The following is a 20,593-nucleotide window of genomic DNA, read 5'->3' as shown; positions in this document are numbered from 1 at the left end:
TTACCCCATCTCTTTCTGCCTGCCTCTCTGCCTACTTGTGATCTCTCTGTCAAATAAATAAATAAAATATTTTTAAAAATATCATGTGTATTATAATATAAATCACTGACCCTCCTTCACAAAAGCTAGGACCATTACCCATTGAGGCTCACAAATGGTATCATTATTAGTTACCAAATATATTGACTCCCTCAAAATAGAAAGAATGCCCCAATCTTTGGGCAGTCATTCCATTCACCAGCAAATGTTGTAGCCTAGGATGCAAGAGGGAAGTGAAGGGAAATTGGTATCCCTTCTCAGGCAAGAACAAAGGTGTCACAGTGGTAAAGAAGGGTGTCTCCCAGCTCTCTAAACCACAAGACACTTCAGCGATATTCTTGAGGCGATGCCATTTGGCAGCTGAGGAGTGTTTTGGTAAAGAACTCCTAGGTTTTGTGTGCTGTCCTTATTTTGCGGGGATTTACTATAGGATCAATTCACTCTGTCCCAAAGGAATCCATTCTGGGCTGTCTCCTAACACACTGGAGTCAATTTGGACAGCAGGATTTAAAGAAGCACCTTATCTTCTCTAATAATGCCTAGCTTTGGTGTGTTCTAGAGGATGATTAAATGAGGCCCATTAGAGGGTTTTTAAATTTCAATACTGTTTATAAGGTAGAATATTTTTGTAGGTGTCAGGGAAAATGGATCAAAATCCCATATGGTGAGGAACAATTGGTTCAGTACCAAAATGCTGATCTGCCCATCCTATTTGACATGGCCTAAGGAAGTGATCTCCTTACAATCTACCACTCAAGCCACCATCAGTTCAGGTGCAACAACACTTCTACTTCTGTTTATCCACCAAGTCACCTGTGATTTGGTCATGTTTTCTATGTGTTCCCACCTTATATTTCCTGTAAAATGGTTGTTGACAGGGATGCCTGGGTGGCTCAGTTGGTTAAGCAGCTGCCTTCGGCTCAGGTCATGATCCCAGTGTCCTGGGATCGAGTCCCACATCGGGATCCTTGCTCGGCAGGGAGCCTGCTTCTCCCTCTGCCTCTGCCTGCCATTCTGTCTGCCTGTACTCGCTCTCCCCCCCCTCTCTGATAAATAAATAAAATCTTAAAAAAAATGGTTGCTGACAAGATACTGTACCTGCCTCCCACTATCTTCCTGAATCACTTACCTTCTCTTTGTTGGCTTCTTCTTTTATATGTCAGTTAGCAATAATCGCGCCTCGGATAAACCTCATTGCCTACGATACTGCCACTGCGCAAAGCTTTTTTATGTGTCAGGGACTGAATATGTTTTCAGAGAACTGAATGAATGTTACCTGGCTCTTGTTGTATTGGGATTTTCTTTCTTGTTCATCTCCAGATTTAATAGCTATGATAAATAGAGTCAAATAACTGGTTAATCTACCTCAAGATAGGGACTTTAAGAAATATCCCCAAGCAACTGCTAAAACTCCTTTTGTTCCAGGGAGCTTTCCTGTCTTCTCAAGCCCAATATGGGCTGCCAATATGCAGTGTTTTTATTGTTGTTGTTGTTGTTATAAAGTGTGTGTCTGTTCCCTTGTTTGATCTGACCAGTTTTAAGACTCAGAGTACACTTTCTTAACCCTCAGGGACTTTCATCCTCCTACAGGCTTACTGGTGGCACCTCACAAACTTTGCCTCCAACTTCCCCTCCTGTCTCTGCGCCACTATGCATGAAGCTTGCATAACTACCCCCTATAACATATTCCATGCCTCCAGTGTCATTGGTTGTTCCTAATATGCTTGTTATCAAGGAATAAAGGACACCCGAAGTTATTGGTCCACCATCTTTATGATGGTCACCTGGAGGACATACTTAATCAAGTCGTTGGGTCCCAAGGGTTCCTTTAGACATAAACTGCCACTTTTTTTTTTTTCCCCCATAGGTACCCCAGGTAAAAACTGATACTTGGGGAAAAATTGCTTAACATTTAGGTGGGCCCAGATGCAACATATTTGTACTTCAATTAAAGATTGTTAGCTTAATTAAGGTAGACATGTCTTTAGAATTATAAACATTGAATACAAAACTTCCATTCTTCCAAATTTTGCTAAAGATCAAGCAAGTTCATGGGACTCTACTGCAACTCGTCATTAAGATGATGAATTAAAATAATGGTTAATTTTGTCTGTCTCAAAATTTTCATGGATAATAGTTAAAAAACAAGTAGATTAAGTAAATGAAAAAAAATTAATAGATTTCCAAATATTTGGTATCCTGAATCTGAAGTTTTGCTAAGTTAAATAATCAATTAGATTGAATTCATTAGATAATAAAGTCTTTTCCAAGTAAGAATACATTGTTGAAGGGTGATATTTAAAAAAGGTAATTTTGTCCTAAAATGAGACTGTTTCATTTGTGAGAAAATACTTCAGATAAATTTTGAATAAAAAGGAAAGCTATATGGAATATATTAATTATGCAACACCATACAGACACACGCAAATTGTTCAATCTTAACTGAAAATATTTCAATATAATGTCCTACAATATCAGTCTGAAAAACAAAAAGAAAAAAAAAAGAAGGTTGTATAAATTTTGTAAAGTAAGCCTTTAGAAAATATTGTTATCTGTGCTTAAGAGTTTGCAACATGGGGGCTTAAGTGGGTAGGAGAAGAATAAATGAAACAAGATGGGATTGGGAGGGAGACAAACCATAAGTGACTCTTAATCTCACAAAACAAACTGAGGGTTGCTGGGGGGAGGGGGCTTGGGAGAAGGGGGTGGGATTATGGACATTGAGGAGGGTATGTTCTTTGGTGAGTGCTGTGAAGTGTGTAAACCTGGTGATTCACAGACCTGTACCCCTGGGGATAAAAATACATGTTTATAAAAAATAAAAAATTTAAAAAAAAAGAGTTTGGTTTAAATGAATGGATTTTAATGTACATTGGTATAAGACTAAAATTCTGCTTTTCACCATAAAAAAGTTTCTTTCAATCACTAGTCTGCTCTAGATAAGAAAATGTAAAGAAATTTTCATTTTTCTTTTTCTATCCAGTAAAACATGTCTTTTTTGTTTGTTTGTTGTTCGTTCCTTTTTTTCCTTTCTTTATCTATACAGAAAAAAAAAGGCTTATTATGTCTCCTCTTTATCAGGTCTTTTATTACTAAAGAGAAATAAAACTCCTCAGAGCACCAAGCTGGGTCAGTTGTAAAGCATGCAATTCTTGATCTAAGGGTTGTGAATTCAAGTCCCATATTGGGTATAAAGCCTACATAAATAAATAAATAAATAAATAAATAAATAAATAAATACAAACTGCTCTCAATGTTGAAGGAGCTAAGTGCTGCTAACAAATACATGATTTCCCATAGAATCTCTTATTATCACCTTGGTTAATTATAAATATTAGATTTATAATAATGTAATAGTATTTAAGCATGTGCTTTAAATGTTCTGAGGTTTTTAACAAACTTTAAAATAATTACATGGTAGGTGAAGTCTTTTTTAAATATATTTATTTATTTATTTGATAGAGAGACAGAGATAATGAGAGAGAGCACATGAGTGAGGAGGAGGGGAAGAATGTGGGGCTCGGTGCTCGCTTCAGCAACACATATATTAAAAAAAGAATGTGGGGCAGATTTCAGGACCCCAGGATCATGACCTGAGCTGAAGGCAGACACCTAACACACTGAGCCACCCAGATTCCCCCAGGTGAAGTGGTTTTTACTAATTATGTTTGTTTATTTGGTATCTGATTTTTTTTGGACAGCATTATCAGAACAATAGTGATAAACCTTGGTTGCATTGTATGGGAAAATGCTGTAACTCTTTTAGAAAAAATATGAATTTTCTGTAGTTATATGTACTGATGAAAGGCAATTACTTGAATTATTAAAATATTGTGTGTAACAGAAATACTCACATTTCCTTTTCAATTATATCATAAGAAACTGATATATCAGATATTTAACCATAGTCATATGAAATATTTTAGTCATTTATATTTTTTTTATTCATTTGCAAAATGTGTTTTGACTTCAAGGAGATTCATAGAAAGGATGTTTGACAAAATAAGGTACATATTTATAAAACATACCTGGGTAGGAATCTACAAAACTAATGGGAAAGCTGAATTTAAACATAATAAATATAAGCTTTCTACAGGCAAGGGAAACAAAAGCAAAAATGAGCTTTTGGGATTTCATCAAGATAAAAGGCTTTTTCACAGAAAAAAAAAAAAAAACAGTTAACAAATCCCAAAAGGTAATTCATGGAATGGAAGAATATATTTGCAAATGATATTTCATATAAAAGGCTGGTATCCTAGATCTATAAAGAAGTAATCAAACTCAACACACCCTCCAAAATACAAAACATACAAAACAGTCAAGAAATGGGCAGAACACATGAACAGACCCTTATAGAAGGAAGACATATAGAGGGCCAAGTAACACAGTAAAACATACTCAACATCATTAGATATCAGGGAAATACAAATCAAACTCACAATGAGATACCATTTTGCACTAGTTAGAACAGCCAAGATTAATGATACAGGGAATGACAAGGGTAGGCAAGGATTTGGAGAAAGTGTAACTTAAACTGTTGGTGGGAATGCAATCTGATATGTCAACTCTGGAAAACATTATGGAGTTTCCTCAAGACATTAAAAATAGAGCTATCTTATGTCCCTGCAATTTCTCTAACTGGTATTTACCCCAAAGATCCAAATGTAATGGGAATAAAGGGTCACAAACACCCAATATTCATAGTAGCCATGTCCTCAATAACCAAAGTGTGGAAAGATACAAAAACGCCCTTCAACAGATGAATGATAAAAGAGCTGGTGTTCATATTTACAGTGGAATATTTTTTAGCCTTAAGAAAGGACAAACATACACCATTTGCATCAACATGGATGAAAATGTAAGCTACAATGCTATGTGAAATCAGTAAAGCTGAGAAAGACAATTATTGAATGGTTTCATTAATATTTTGAATAAAGGAAATAGCAATGAGGATCACAGGGGAAGGAAGGGAAAGCTGAATGGGAAGAAATCAGAGAGGGAGGCAAAACATGAGAGGTTCTGGACTCCAGGAAACAAACTGAGGGTTTGATGGATATTAAGGAAGGCATATGTTGTGATGAGTACTGGGTTTTATATGCAACTAATGAATCATTGAGCACTATATCAAAGAGTAAGGATGTACTATAAGCTGATTAGCTGCAAATAATAAAATAATATAGAAAATATATAAGTAATACTTCTATAAAAAGAAAATAAAAATAAATAAGAAAACATCATGCTGAATGGGTTAAGGAAAATGATAAAATATTCCTTTGTGAATATAATGAAGCATTTATCTTTTCTCCCTACCTAAACTCTCCAGAATTCAGAAATTCTCAGTGAATATTCTTTCTTCCATGAGAGCTATATTTATTTCCATAAGTTCCATGAGAATGTGTTCTCTGGGCAACATGACACCCTTGGAAACACTGGTTATATTACAAGACTTTGACTGAAATGTTAAAAAAGAGACCCGCATAGATTTGGATAGGACTGCATGGTTTTTTGAAGCCAATATAGCCCCTTGAGAATTTGTCCATATAGTTTGTTATGGAGTTCCCAGCAGTCTGACAAGGTGATTAAAAATGTCAATTCCTGGCAGGTGGGGTTATATTGTCAACTTCTGGAATAGGAATACACCTTTTAAAGGTATTGCTGGCAAGTCTGATTACAAATATTTGGCTTGTCTCTGGTTTCAAGAACCTATTTCATAAAGTTCAATCTAGAGATTCCTTATGAAAAGTTCCAGCAAAGCAGATTTTAAATGATCCATATAATCAACCAGTATTCTTATTGAACTTATGTAAATAAATAGGCTAATTATATTAGAACTGGTCTTGTTTCACAAACAAATTAGTTCTTATTTGGCTATCTCTAGAAATAAGGGTAAATTTAGCGACAAAAATGTGTTTCAATAATGCATCTGTATGGGTGTTAGATTCTAGTTTAGATTGTCTTTAAATGTTTGTTATTTCCCTAAGATAGACAAGTTAAGGTTAACTTCAAAAGGATTTCCAAAAGAGTTCACATATAGATAATCTTCTCCCTTGTTACTCTGTGGGAGAATAAAAGAGACTCCATGGTCGTGTGATTATTTAAAAATCTGGACAATGGGATGGTCTCCAAAAGATTTGTGTAATCCAGCTGTCATCTTAATCAATCTTATGTGGCTTAGAAACAAAACTTTTCCTTAAAAGTCAAGGTATACTCCATTGTATGAGGTTAACTACAGAGTTATGGAAAAAATGGACAGAATCCCTTTCCTTATAATAGGCCGGGATAATGAACTTGGGGATGTCCTTATCTCCCAGGACAAGTCATTTCCTACTTGTGAGTGATTCCTCATAATTAGGGCATACCTAATCGTAGACATCGGGTTTCATAATGGTTTTATCTCTTATTGGTCTTAGGAGACATCTTTATTTATATAAATTACAAATCAAGGATTTAGCCAAACACACAGTTGTCACCTTGAAAGAAAGCCCAATATACAGTCACCCCAACACTAGGACATATAAAGATATTTCTATTACTAAAAAGAATGTTTATTGACTGTCATATGTTAAATGTCACATGGGAGTCTCCAGACCATAAGAGGTCTTTCTCTTATTCTCAAATTATCAGAATTTTAAGTGAATATGCCAACCATTAGGCTCTGATGACAAATTTCCCCACTACATAATCCTTCCCATCAATATACACAGGAAGGATTATATTGAATATGAGATAGATATGTGTTGCTTAATCCCATTATAGGAAAATTAAGCCAAAGGTCCTTTTATGTAGGGAAGAGAACAATCATATACTTGGTTCATGACCTGATAGTATTCACCAAATTTGATGACTCACCCCCAAACCTGTGGCCATACCATTTGTTTACAGGTGAATGTTTGCCTTCAACTAACTGCACAAGACCATCACACATCTGATGACTAGCATCCAAAGGAACACAACGATTGTGTGGGCCAAAGTTCTATTCGTAGGAACTTCTCTACAACCCCTGTTGAGTTGAACAAGTCATAGAAGATGAGACTTTGCCCTTAAACAACCTTCAAGTGTTAAGGAACAAAAATTTTCAGGAGGGAAAATATGATAGAAGTAGAAAGAAGTTTAATTTAATACCAGAAGTCTCTCCTATATCTTGCATAGTTTTATTTATTTATTTGATAAAGAGAATGAGAGAAAGATAGCATGAGAGGTGAGAGGGTCAGAGGAATAAGCAGACACCTTGATGACCATGGAGCCCCACATGGAGCTTGATCTCACAAACCATGACTGTTGCTGAAACCAAGAGCTGAAAGTTTAACCAACTGAGTCACCCAGGCACCCCAAGATTTTTTTCCTGACTACCATGGTCAATGATCCTGAAATATTCCTAACATGAGAGAATTTTACCAAATTCACTAATAAAAACTGCATCACATTTCACCTTTATTTTCAAATAAGTAGAGCTTTATAGTTGGAAGGACTAATAAGTTCTAGAGCTCTGAAACAACATTGGACTTATACTTAACAATATTGTATCATGCACTTAAAATTATTGAAGGTGAGTTATACCTCTTATTCTTATCTCACACATATTAAATATAAAATAAAAGTAGTAAATAATCTTTTAATGTACTGTTGGAACCCATTAGCTACTATATTGCTGAAGGGATCTATATTCTGCAAACTACAGAACACTTCTGAAAACAATTAAGGATGACACACAAAAAAGGAAAAAATACTCATGTGGGGAAGGTGGGTGGCTCAGTGGGTTAAAGCCTCTGCCTTCGACTCAGGGCATTATCCCAGGGTTCTTGGATCAAGCCCTGCATTGGGCTCTCTGCTCAGCGTGGAGTCTTCTTCCTCCTCTCTCTCTCTCTGCCTGCCTCTCTGCCTATTTGTGATCTTTGTATGTCAAATAAATAAATAAAATAAAATAAATATATTCCATGTCCATGGATTAGATGGACAAATCTTGTGAAAATGTCTATGCTACCCAAAACAATCTAAACATCCGATGCAAATCTGTATCAAAATACCATCATCATTTTTCATAGAACTGAAAGAAAAGCAATCCTAATGTTTGTAAAACAATTCTAAAATCAGAAAAGACCCTGAATAGCCAAAGTAATGTTGAAAAACAACAAGTAAAACAGATACACACACACACACACACACCAAAAAAAAAAAAAAAAAAAAAAAAAAGAAAACAAAAACAAACATCAAAAATCGAAAACAAACACAAAAAAAAAAAAAAAAAACCTAGAGGTAACACAATTCCAGACTTCAAATTGTATTACTAATTTGTAATTATCAAGAGAGTATAGAGTATAGTACTGGCACAAGAGCAAACACATAATAAATCAATGGAACAGGATAGGGAACCCAGAAAGGGATGCCCAATTCTTTGGTCAACTATCTTTGACAAAGCAGGAAAGAATATAAACAAAAAGAAAAGAAAAAGAAAAAGACAGTTTCTTCAAAATATGGTGTTGGAAAAATTGAACAGCAAGGTGCAGAAGAATGAAATTGGAGCACTTTTTTACATCATGGACACAATGAAACTCAAAATGGATAAAACAGCTAAATGTGAGGAATGAATCCATAAAATACTATGGAACAGAGGTAGCAATATTTTTGACATCAGCTGCAGCAACCTCTTCCAAGAAATGTCTCCAAAGGCAAGGGAAACAAAATGAAAAATGAAATACTGGGCCTTCATCAAGATAAAAAGCTTTTGCATAGCAAAGGAAACAGTCAACCAACAAAGGTAACCTATGGAAAGGGAAAGGATATTCTCAATGAAATATCATATAAAGGGCTAGCATCAAAAATTTATAAATAACTTATCAAACTCAAGATGAAATAACAAAAACACAAAAAAATAAGAAAACCAAAAAAAAAGAGAGAAAACAAACAATAAATAAACAAACAACAAATAAAACAAAACCCAGTCAAGAAATGTGCAGAAAACATGAACAGACATTTCTCCAAAACATACAAATGGACAATAGATATGTAAAAATGCTTACATCAGGGAAATACAAATCACAGCTCAAATTAGATACTGCCTCACACCAGTCAGAATGGCTAAAGTTAACTCAAGAAACAACAGGTGTTGATGAGAATGTTGAGAAAGGGGAACCCTAGTACCACAACAGGGGAATGCCAACTGGTGCAGCCACTATGAAAAATAGTATGCAGGTTCTCAAAAAGGTAAAAATAGTCACCCTACAATCCAGCAATTACACTACTGGGTATTTATACAAATGATACAAACACAGTGATTTGAGGGAACATATGCACCCTAATGTTTATAGCAGCAATGTCCACAATAGCCCAAGTATGTAAAGAGGCCAGATGTCCATAGACAGATAAAGGATAAAGATGATGTGGTATATATTCAATAGAATATTATTCAGTCATCAAAAAGAATGGAATCTTACCATTTGCCACAAAGTAGATGGAACCCGAGATTAGTATAAAAGCAAAACAAGTGACAGTGAGACCGAAAAAGACAAATACCAAATAATTTCTATCATTTGTGAAATTTAAGAAACAAAACAGATGAATATTGGGAAAGGGCAAGGAAAACTAAAATAAGATAAAAACAGAGAGGGAGGCAAACCACAAGAGACCCAAGTATGAGGAACAAACTTAAGGTTGCTGGAGAAGAGTTGGGTGGGAGTATGGAATAACTGAGTGATGTGCATTAAAGAGGTCACTTGATATAATGAGCACTGTTTGTTATATGCAACTGGTGAATCAATAAATTCTGCCTCTGAAATTAATAATACAATATATGTTAGCTAAATTGAATTAAACACTTTAAAAATGATAAAAAAATAAAACAGCATAATAGGAGGAAACTTACGGAAGGTATAGATATATTGATTGCCTGGATTGTGATGATTATTAAACAGTTTTTTTTCTTTTGTGTTGTAAATTTTATACTTCATATGCCTGCTAACTCAGTATGTCCACAAAAACGTTTAGGTGCCCTTTGCCCAAGTGACCACATGCACCACTGTGATAAGGCTGGACTTTGTCACAAATATCACTTCTTTCTCTCTTTAGATGAGGACCTAGTGATATTTTATTTATGTGCCTAGTGCCTTTTATTTATGTGTCCCACCTTCATCCCAATAAAGATACTTGCCAATGAGCTTTCCCACTGTTTAGGCTCCCAAATTTCTTACCTGATGCCCTGTCTTTGGGGTTACATGAATAAAGGCAGAGGAAGTGTCTTTATAATGGTTTCTCTAAGAACATGTGAGAAATAACCTTTGTATTCCTGAACAAACCTTCTATACCTCCCTGTTGTGGCTGTAACTCATTGATCTTCTTATCAAAGAAAACAAAACATCAAATGCCCCAAATCAAAACTGTATATATTAAACATGTGCTTTTTTTTTTTTTTTTTACATATCAACTATCCTTCAATAAAGCTAATTTTAAAAAGAAATCTTCTGGAGAATCTGGTTGACTTCACCTCAGACCTGAGGCCTTCACCTCAGGTCATGATCATAGAGACCTGGGATTGAGCGCAGCATTAGGCTCTGCTCAGCAGGTAGCCTGCTAACCCCTGCCTCTCTGCCTACTCGTGATCTCTGTCTGCCAAATAAATACATAATATCTTTTTTTAATTTATGTTTTATTTCTTTTCAGCATAACAGTATTCATTATTTTTGCACCACAGCCAGTGCCCCATGCAATATATGCCCTCTATAATACCCACCACCTGGTACCCCAACCTCCCACACCCTGCCCCTTCAAAACACTCAGATTGTTTTTCAGAGTCCATAGTCTCTCATGGTTTAACTCCCATTCCAATTTCCCCCAACTCCCTTCTCCTCTCTAACTCCCCATGTCCTCCATGCTATTTGTTATACTCCACAAATAAATGAAACCATATGATAATTACCTTTCTCTGATTGACTTGTTTCACCCAGTATAATTTCTTCCAGTCCCGGCCATGTTGCTAGAAGAGTTGGGTATTCGTCCCTTCTGATGGAGGCATAATACTCTGTAGTGTATATGGACCACATCTTCCTTATCCATTCGTCTGTTGAAAGGCATCTTGGTTCTTTCCACAGTTTGGTGACCGTGGCCATTGCTGCTATAAACATTGGGGTACAGATGGCCCTTCTTTTCACTACATCTGTATCTTTGGGGTAAATACCCAGGAGTGCAATGACAGGGTCCTAGAAAAGTTCTATTTTTAATTTCTTGAGGAATCTCCACACTGTTCTCCAAAGAGGCTGCAGCAACTTGCATTCCCACGAACAGTGGAAGAGGGTTCCCATTTCTCCACATCTCCTCCAACACATGTTGATTCCCCTCTTGCTAATTTTGGCCATTCTAACTGGTGTAATGTGGTTTTAATTTGAATCTTCCTGAGGGCTAGTGATGATGAACATTTTTCATGTGTCTGATAGCCATTTGTATGTCTTTATTGAAGAAGTATCTGTTCATATCTTCTGCCCATCTTTTGACGTGATTGTCTGTTTCGTGTGTGTTGAGTTTGAGGAGCTCTTTATAGATCCTGGATATCAACCTTTTGTATGTACTGTCATTCTCCCATTCCATGGGTTGCCTCTTTTTTTTTTTTTTCTGTTTCCTTTGCTGTGCAGAAGCTTTTTATTTTGATGAAGTCCCAAAAGTTTATTTTTGCTTTTGTTTCCTTTGCCTTTGGAGACATATTTTGAAAGAAGTTGCTGTCGCTGATATCGAAGAGATTACTGTCTATGTTCTCCTCTAGGATTCTGACGGATTCCTGTCTCACATCGAGGTCTTTTATCCATTTTGAGTTATCTTTGTGTACGGTGTAAGAGAATGGTCGAGTTTCATTCTTCTACATGTAGCTGTCCACTTTTCTCAGCGCCATTTATTGAAGAGACTGTTTTTTTTCCACTGTACATTTTTTCCAGGTTTGTCAAAGATTATTTGCCCATAGATTTGAGAGTCCATATTTGGGATCTCTACTCTGTTCCACTGGTTTATGTATCTGTTTTTATGCCAGTACCATGCTGTCTTGGTGATCATAGCTTTGTAGTCAAGTTTGAAATCAGGTAGCATTATGGTCCTTGTTTTATTTTTGTTTTAAAACATTTCCTTTGCGAGTCAGGGTCTATTATGATTCCATACAAATTTTTGGATTATTTACTCCAGCTCTTTGAAAAATACCAGTGGAATTTTGATCGGAATGGCATTAGAAGTATAGATTCCTATAGTCAGTAGAGACATTTTAACTCTGTTTATTCTTCTGATCCAAGAGCATGGAATGGTCTTCCATTTTTTTTTTTGTCTTCTTCAATTTCTTTCATGAGTATTCTGTAGTTCCTCAAAAACAGATCCTTTACCTCATTGGTTAGGTTTATTCCCAGGTATCTTATGGTACTTGATGCTATAGTAAATATAATCAATTATCTAATTTCCCTTTCTGTATTTTCATTGTTAGTGTATAAGAAAGCCACTTATTTCTGTACATTGACTTTATATCCTGCCACGTTGCTGAATTGCTGTATGAGTTCTAGTAGTTTCAGGGTGGAGTCTTTTGGGTTTTCCATATAAAGAATCATGTCATCTGCGAAGAGAGAGTTTGACTTCTTCATTACCAATTTGGATACCCTTTATTTCGCTTTCTTGTCTGATTGCTGTTGCTAGGACGTCTAATACTATGTTGAACAAGAGTGGTGAGAGTGGGCATTCTTGTCATGTTCCTGATCTCAACTGGAAGGCTGCAAGCTTTTTCCCATTGAGGATGATATTTACTGTGGGTCTTTCTTAGATAGATTTGATGAAGTTCAGGAATGTCCCCCCTATACCTATCCTTTGAAGATTTTTAATTAGGAATGGATGCTGGATTTTGTCAAATGCTTTTCCTGCATCCATTGAGAGGACCATGTGGTTCTTCTTTTTCTTCTCATATTAATTTGTTCTATCACATTGATTGATTTGTGGATTGAACCATTTTTGTAGCCCAACGGTGAATCCCACCTGGTCATGGTGGATAATCTTTTTAATGTGCTATTGGATCCTGTTTGCTAGGATCTTGTGGAGAATCTTAGCATCCATATTCATCAGTGATATTGATTTGAAATTCTCCTTTTTGGTAAGGTGTTTGCCTGGTTTGGGGATCAGGGTAATGCTGGCATCATAGAAAGAGTCTCAATGTTTCCCTTCTGGTTCAATTGTTATGAAATAGCTTCAGGATAATAGGAGATATTTCTTCTTAGAAAGTTTGGTAGAATTCCCCAGGTTATCCGTCAGGTCCTGGGCTCTTGTTTTTTGGAAGGTTTTAGATCAATGCTTCAATCTAATTACTAGATATTGGTCTATTAAGGTTGTCGATTTCTTCCTGGTTCAATTTTGGGAGATTACACTTTTCCAGGAATGCATCCATTTCATCTAGGTTGCTTAGCTTATTGGCATATAACTGTTGATAATAACTTCTGATGATTGTTTCTATCTCCTTGGTGTTCGTTGTGATCTCTCCCTTTTCATTTAAAATTTTATGTATATGAGCTTTCTCTCTTTTCTCTTGGATTAGTGTGGCCAATGGTTTATGGATCTTATTGATTCTTTCAAAAAAACAGCTTCTAGTTTCATTGATACGTTCTACTCTATCTCTGGTTTCTACCTTATTGGTCTCAGCTCTAATCTTAATGATTTCCTATCTTATGTGTGGAGTTGGTCTGATTTGTTTTTGATTCTCCAGTTCTTTCAGGTGTAGAGACAGCTGCTGTGTTCTGGATGTTTCAGTTTTTTTTTTTTTTTTTGAGGGAGGCTTTGATGGCTATGTATATCCCCCTTAGGACCACTTTTGCTGTATCTCATAGGTTTTGGACCGAAGTGTCTTCATTCTCATTGGTTTCCATGAATTGTTTCAGTTATTCTTTGATCTCCTGATTGATACAAGCATTCTTAAGCAAGGTGGTCTTTAGCTTCCAGGTGTTTGAGTTTCTTCTGAACTTTTCCTAATTGAGCTCCAGTTTCAAGGCATTGTGATCTGAGAATATGCAGGAAATAATCTGTCTTTTGGTATTGGTTGAGTCCTGATTTGTGACCCAGTATGTGGTCTATTCTGGAGAAGGTTATATGTGCAGTTGAGAAGAATAAGTATTCAGTACTTTTAGGGTGGAATGTTCTGTATATATCTATGAGGTCCATCTTGCCCAATGTGTCATTTAATGCTCTTGTTTCTTCATTAATTTTCTGCTTCGATGATCTATTTCTGAGAGAGGCATGTTAAGATCTTCTACTATTAATGTATTCATAGCAATATGATTCTTTATCTTGATTAACAGTTTTCTTAAGTAATTGGCTGCTCCCATATTGGGGGCATAGATATTTACAATTGTTAGATCATCTTTGTGGATAGTCCCTTTAAGAATGATGTAGTGTCCTTCTGTATCCATAACTATGATCTTTAGTTTAAAATCTAAATTATCTGATTTGAGAATCGCTACCCCACCCCTCTTCGAGGCCCATTGGCATGAAAGATGCTTCTCCATCACTTGCCTTTCAGTCTGGATGTATCTTTAGGTTCAAAATGGGTCTCTTGTAGACAACATATGGTTGGGTCCTGTAGTTTTATCCAATCTGCAACTCTGTGTACTTTTGTGGGTGTATTTAGGCCATTCACATTGAGAGTGATTATTGATAGATATGTTTTTATTGACATCGAGTTACCTTTGAAGTCTTTCTTTCTGCAGATTGTATATTTCTTTTCAGTGCTATTCTTAGGGTTTTTCCTCTTTTATAGAACCCCCCCCTTAATATTTCCTGCAGTGTCGGTTTGGTGTTTGCATAGTCTTTTAAGCCTTACTGGTCTTGGAAACTCTGTATCTCTCCATCCATTTGTAACTTCAGTCTTGCTGGATAACGTATTCTTGGCTGCATGTTCTTCTTATTTAGTGCCCTGAATACATCTTGCCAGCCCTTTCTGGCTTGCCAGGTCTCTTTAGACATGTCTGACGTTATTCTGATGGGCTTTCCTCTGTAAGTAAGGAGTCTCTTTTGTCCTAGAGGCTTTCAAGAAATTATACCTACAATTATTATTCCTCAATTTGACTATAAGGTGTCATGATGTTTTTTTTGGAATGTATTATCTTGGGTGGAGACCGTTCAGCCTCTAGTATGTAAACGCTGGTTCCATTCGCAAGATTGGGAAAATTTTCATGGAGGACTTGTTCCAGTATATCTTCTAGACTTCTTCTTTCTCCTCCCCTTCAGGGATTCCAATAATTCTGACCTTGGAATGTTTCATGGCATCATTTATTTCCCTGATTCTGTTTTTGTGGCTTCTAAGCTGTTTGTTACAGGCTTCCTCCTGATCCTTTCTCTCTATCTGTTTGTCCTCCAGATCACTAATTCTATCTTCTGTCTCAGTTATCCTATCTTTGAGAGAATTTAGGTTAGATTGGAACTCATTGAGAGCATTGTGAAGCTCATCCCTGGTAGCTTTTGGCTCTGCTCTAACATTGTGAACATCTTGTCTGGTTGCTTTCAGCTTGGTCCTAATCAATTCCATTTTGTCATCCATGGCTTTCTCCAACCTAGCTATTGCCTGGATAGTTGTTAGCCTGAATTCTCTTTCTGACATATTGTCTATGTTGATAGCCATTAGCTCTGTTGCAGAAGGTCTATCCTCTGTATTTTTCTTCTTTTGGGCATTCCTCCTCCTCGTCATTTTGGTGAGAGATGAGTGAATAGATGTAGCTGGAAGTATCAACCATGGTGCCGTCAAGGTGCACCCTGGAACACTTATGCACAATCAGGATTCCCCACCCAAATGAGAGAAAAAAGAAAAGAAAAAGAAAAAAAAGAGAGAGAGAGAGAGAATGAGATACAGGAAAGAAAGGGATGATAAAAGAGAAGGTTAAGCCCAAATGGACCTCAAGGTAAGATTTATGCAAACAAAAACAGACAAACAAAAAGACTGATAAAAGTATATAACAAGAGAAAAATATATACATATGCAAATAAAGAAAGAACCTCGTCAAAAATAACCCCAAGTGTAAGATTTATATACTATCAGGATAAACACAATAACACAGAAACACCGGTGGAAGAAAAACATGGGAGAGTGGTTATAAATTCTCAGTGTGGGCGAGGAAGTTTGTTTTGATTCTTCCCGGATGTATCTTAATATCATTGTTAGGGTTAGTATTGATTGGGGAAAGGGGATTACTTTGAAGTTTACCTCTATATGAATATTAGAAAATAAAAATAAAAAGGAATAAACTAGACTAAAAACTAAAATAAAAAAAAATTTAAAAAAATAGATATGCAAAAGAAAAACACAGGTGTACATATTACAAAGTTCAGGTTGTAAGGTTATTTTGGGATTTGATGTCCTGGACAGCTCACTGTGATGGTAAATAGGTTAAAATTTATCTATATAAAAAAATGAGCCATAATAGTGGGAAAAATTATAAATAAATGTTGTCCTATGAAATAGTGATGGTGGTTCTCTTATAGTCTTTTATTTTATTTTATTTTATTTATTTTATTTTTTTTTCTGATTGTTTTTCTGGGGTGGGGTCTTCCAGGTTGGTTTTCAGTCAATGATGTTCCCTGTGTTTAGTCCTCCTGCCTTCCTCAAGGGGATGGGATCTGAGGAAACAGGATTTTTCAGGCTTTTGTTCTCTGGAGGTTTTTATGTATGTTCACTTTTTTTTTTTCTTACTCTCACCTTGACCACTTTTGATGGTTTTGTAGGTTTAAAGGAAAGCAAACTGCACCCTGACCTTCCTCTCACAGAGAAGCCTCAGTCTGGCTGCAGAGCCCATATAAATTTCCTCTTGGCCTCTGGCAGAGCAAGTTCCAAGTCGCGGTCCCTGGGGATGCAGGATCCTCTGCTTGTACCCAAAACCATGGCAGCGACGGCTGTCTGGACAGCTCCGGACAGCCAGAGAGTTTCCAAGCCCCAATTTCTTGCTGAGATTTTTCTGCTGGTCGGGGCTGGGAGTGCCTGGACTTTCTGGGTCTAAGTGCACCCAACTTGCGTGCACCTCTCTCAGGAAAGGCTTATAGTCACACGTATGTTTCAGGCTCTGAGAGCGGGGCGCAGGTCCTAAAGCACCAGGCTTTGCCTTCGAGCATCTCTCTCAAGGGAGAGTTTGGGGCACCCATCTCAGGCTCTGAAACAATGGCGCAGGTCTATGAGCACCAAGGGGGCCTTTGTGCACCTCTTTCAGGGGAGGGTGATGGGCGTTCGTGTCTTAGGATCTGTAGCAGGGCTCTGCGTTCTGCCCTCTGGTGTGGCTCCCAGACCCTCACAGGAGCCAGATCCCAGGCAATCTCTGGCATGTGGGCAGCTCAGGGACCAAGACCTAGGTTTCTCCACTGCACTCCCTCTGGCTCAGCACCAGGGGAGGCTGCCCTGGGTCTGGGGACTTAAGCTCCTGTTCTTACCCCTATTCCCACAACCCCCCCCCCCCAAGATCCTTTGCTCTTTTGGAGTGCTTTCAACCTGTCTCCAAGTTAATGCTGGTCCCCAGATGCAGGGCACTCTCATATTGGGGTATTACTTTACAGTTGGTCGCCTCTGGTGTCTCCCTCCCCCTTTTGTTTAGCATCTGATATCAGTCCGATGTTCCCACTCCACTTTACCTGCCCGCTGGTGTCTTCTGCCACTGTAGAGATCCAGACGTGTATAATTCTAATCTCAGGCTGATTTCATGGGTGATAGGAGTTCTTTGGTAGGTAATTAGGTCACTTTAGGGTACAGGTTGAAAAGGTGCCTCTTCCTACTTCCCCGCCATCTTGTCTCACTTGTGTCTTTTTTTTTTTTTTTTTTTTTTTTTTTTATGCCTGTTCTGTAGTTCCTTGAGTATAGATCAGTTACCTCTTTGGTATATACAGAAATTCTGATTTCTAATCTGGCACCTAAGGAGCTTCAGAGCCCACACTCCCATGCTCACATCAAGAAAAAAGAAAAAAAAAAAAAGAAGAAGAAGAAACTGAAAATGAATAACTCTTATTAGGTTCATCAGAAAGTTGATATCACAGGGAAAAATGTTGTCCCCAAATTAGAGAGACCAAAAGGCAGACACAGAGAATAAGAGTTTGCCCCTGTGAATTATTTACTATCGTGAACAACCTGAAAAGAAAGCTGGGGTAGCAATTCTCAAGTTAGACAAATTAGATTTTAAACCAAAGATTATAGTAAGAGATGTAGAGGAACTTACATACTTAAAGTGCCTGTCTAATAAGAAGATCTAAAAATTGTAAGTGTCTGTATCCCAAGCTAAGATCAACTAATTATATAAACCATTTAATAACCAAGGTACTGATGCATTAATTGTAGGGAACCTCAATCCCACTCAAAGCATTGTACATATCATCTAACAGAAGATCAACAAAGAAATAAAAGCTTTGAAGGACATATTGGACCAGATAGACTTTGTAGATATGTAGAGAATATTCCATCCTGTAACAAAATACTCATTCTTCTCCAGTGCTCTTGAATGGTTCTCAAGAATAGACCACATACTAGGTCACAAATCAGGTCTTAATTGTTACCAAATATTGAGATTATTCTTTGCATATTTTTGGACCACAGCCTTTTGAAATGAACTCAATCACAAGAAAAATTTTGGAAGGACCTCAAACACTTGGAGGCTAAAGAGCATCTCATTAATTAATGAATGGGTCAACCAGAAAATTAAAGAAGAACTTACACATTTCATGGAAACTAAAGAAAATAAAGACACATCAGTTCAATATCCATGGGACAATGCAAAGGTGGTCTTAAAATGAAAGTATACAGACATTCAAACCTCTCTAAAAATAAATAGAAAAAATCCCAAATGCACAAGCTAACTTTACACCTGAAGGATCTGTAGAAAGATCAGCAAAAAAGCCTAAACCAAGGAGGAAAATAGAAATAATAACTAGAACAGATATTAATGAAATAGATACAACAAAAAAAGTGGAACAAATCTTTAGGTCTAGAGGCTGCTATTTTGAAAGAATTAATAGGAATAGGATAGGCAAATTCTGATCATAATTATCCAGAAGAAAAGAGAAAGTACTCAAATTAATAAAATAATGAATGAAAGCAGAGAGATCCCAACTAATGCCAAGGAAATAGAGACAATTATTAGAAAGTATTATCAGCAGCTATGTTCCAACAAATTAGCCAAACGGGAAGAAATGGATGCTGTTCTGGAAACTTATAAGCTACCAAAATGAATCATGAAGAATTGAATAATCTGAAAAGACCAATAACTAAGTAGAAAATTAAGTCAATAATCAGCATCCCTCCAAAAGAAACAAGAGTCCAGAGACAAATGTCTTCCCAGCAGAATTCTACCAAACATTTAAAAAAGAAATGATCCCTATCTACTGAAGCTGTTTTTGAAAAATAGAAATGGAAAGGGAACTTCCAAACTAGTTCTATGAGACCAACATTATCCTGATCACAAAACCAGAAAAAGAACCCTACAAGAGGAGACTCACAGGCCAGTATCATTGATGATATGAATGCCAAAATATTCAACAAGGTCCTGGTCAATAAGATCCAACAATACATTAGAAGTATTATTCACTAAAAAAAAGGTGGATTTTTGCCTGGGATTCAAGGGTAGTTAAACACTCACAAAGAAATCAGTGTGATAGAGCACATTAATAAAAGCAGGGAAAATAACTATATGAACATCTCAAATGATGAAGAAAAATAATTTGACAAAATACTACATTATTTCTTGACCAAAACTCTTCAACGTGTAAGGATAGAAGTAACATATCTCAATATTATAAAAGCGATCTATGAAAAGCCCATAGTGAATATAATTCCCAATGGGAAAAACTGAGAGCTTTTTTCTTAAAGACAGGAACACCACAAAGATGCCCACTCTCACCACTTTTGTTCAACATAGTAATAGAAGTCCTAGTCTAAGCAATCAGAAAGCAAAAATGAATAAAAGGCATTCAGATTGGCAAAAAATATGGCATCATACATATACGACAGTATACTTTATGAAGAAAACTCAAAATACTCCACCCCCAAATTACTAGAACACATACTGCAACTCACCAACATGGCACAATACCAAATCAATCCTCATAAATGAGTGGCATTTCTATACACTGAGACTGAAGAGAGAGAAATTAAGGAATCAATTCCATTTACAATAGCATCAAAAACAATAAGATACCCAGGAAATAAACCCAACCAAAGAGGTAAAAAAATCCATATTCTAGAAACTACAAAACACTTATGCAAGAAATTGAGGGGAGGGTATGTGATTTGGTGAGTGCTGTGAAGTGTGTAAACCTGGTGATTCACAGACCTGTACCCCTGGGGATAAAAATATATGTTTATAAAAAATAAAAAATTAAAAAAATAATAATAATAATAAAAAGCAAAAAAAAAAAAAGAAATTGAGGAATACACAAAGATATGGGGAAAAAATTCAATGCTCATGGATTGGAAGAATAAACATGGTGAAAATGTCTATGCTGCCCAGAGCAATCTATTCTTTCAATGCAATCCATATAAAAATACCGTTAACATTTTTTACAGAGCTTGAACAAACGATACTAAAATTTTATGGAA

At 36.5% G+C, this 20,593-nt stretch overlaps 1 pseudogene; it reads right to left on the bottom strand.

The window, feature by feature from the left end:
- Positions 1–1,186: 1,186 nt before the first annotated feature.
- LOC132028926 (U4 spliceosomal RNA) lies at positions 1,187–1,263 on the bottom strand (annotated as a pseudogene).
- Between the last annotated feature and the right edge of the window lie 19,330 nt (positions 1,264–20,593).

This window comes from Mustela nigripes, chromosome 12 (genome assembly GCF_022355385.1).
Source record: "Mustela nigripes isolate SB6536 chromosome 12, MUSNIG.SB6536, whole genome shotgun sequence".
NCBI classification, from domain to species: Eukaryota; Metazoa; Chordata; class Mammalia; order Carnivora; family Mustelidae; genus Mustela; species Mustela nigripes.
Note: the sequence above shows the minus strand (reverse complement) of the source record. Positions and strands in the feature narration are given on the sequence as shown.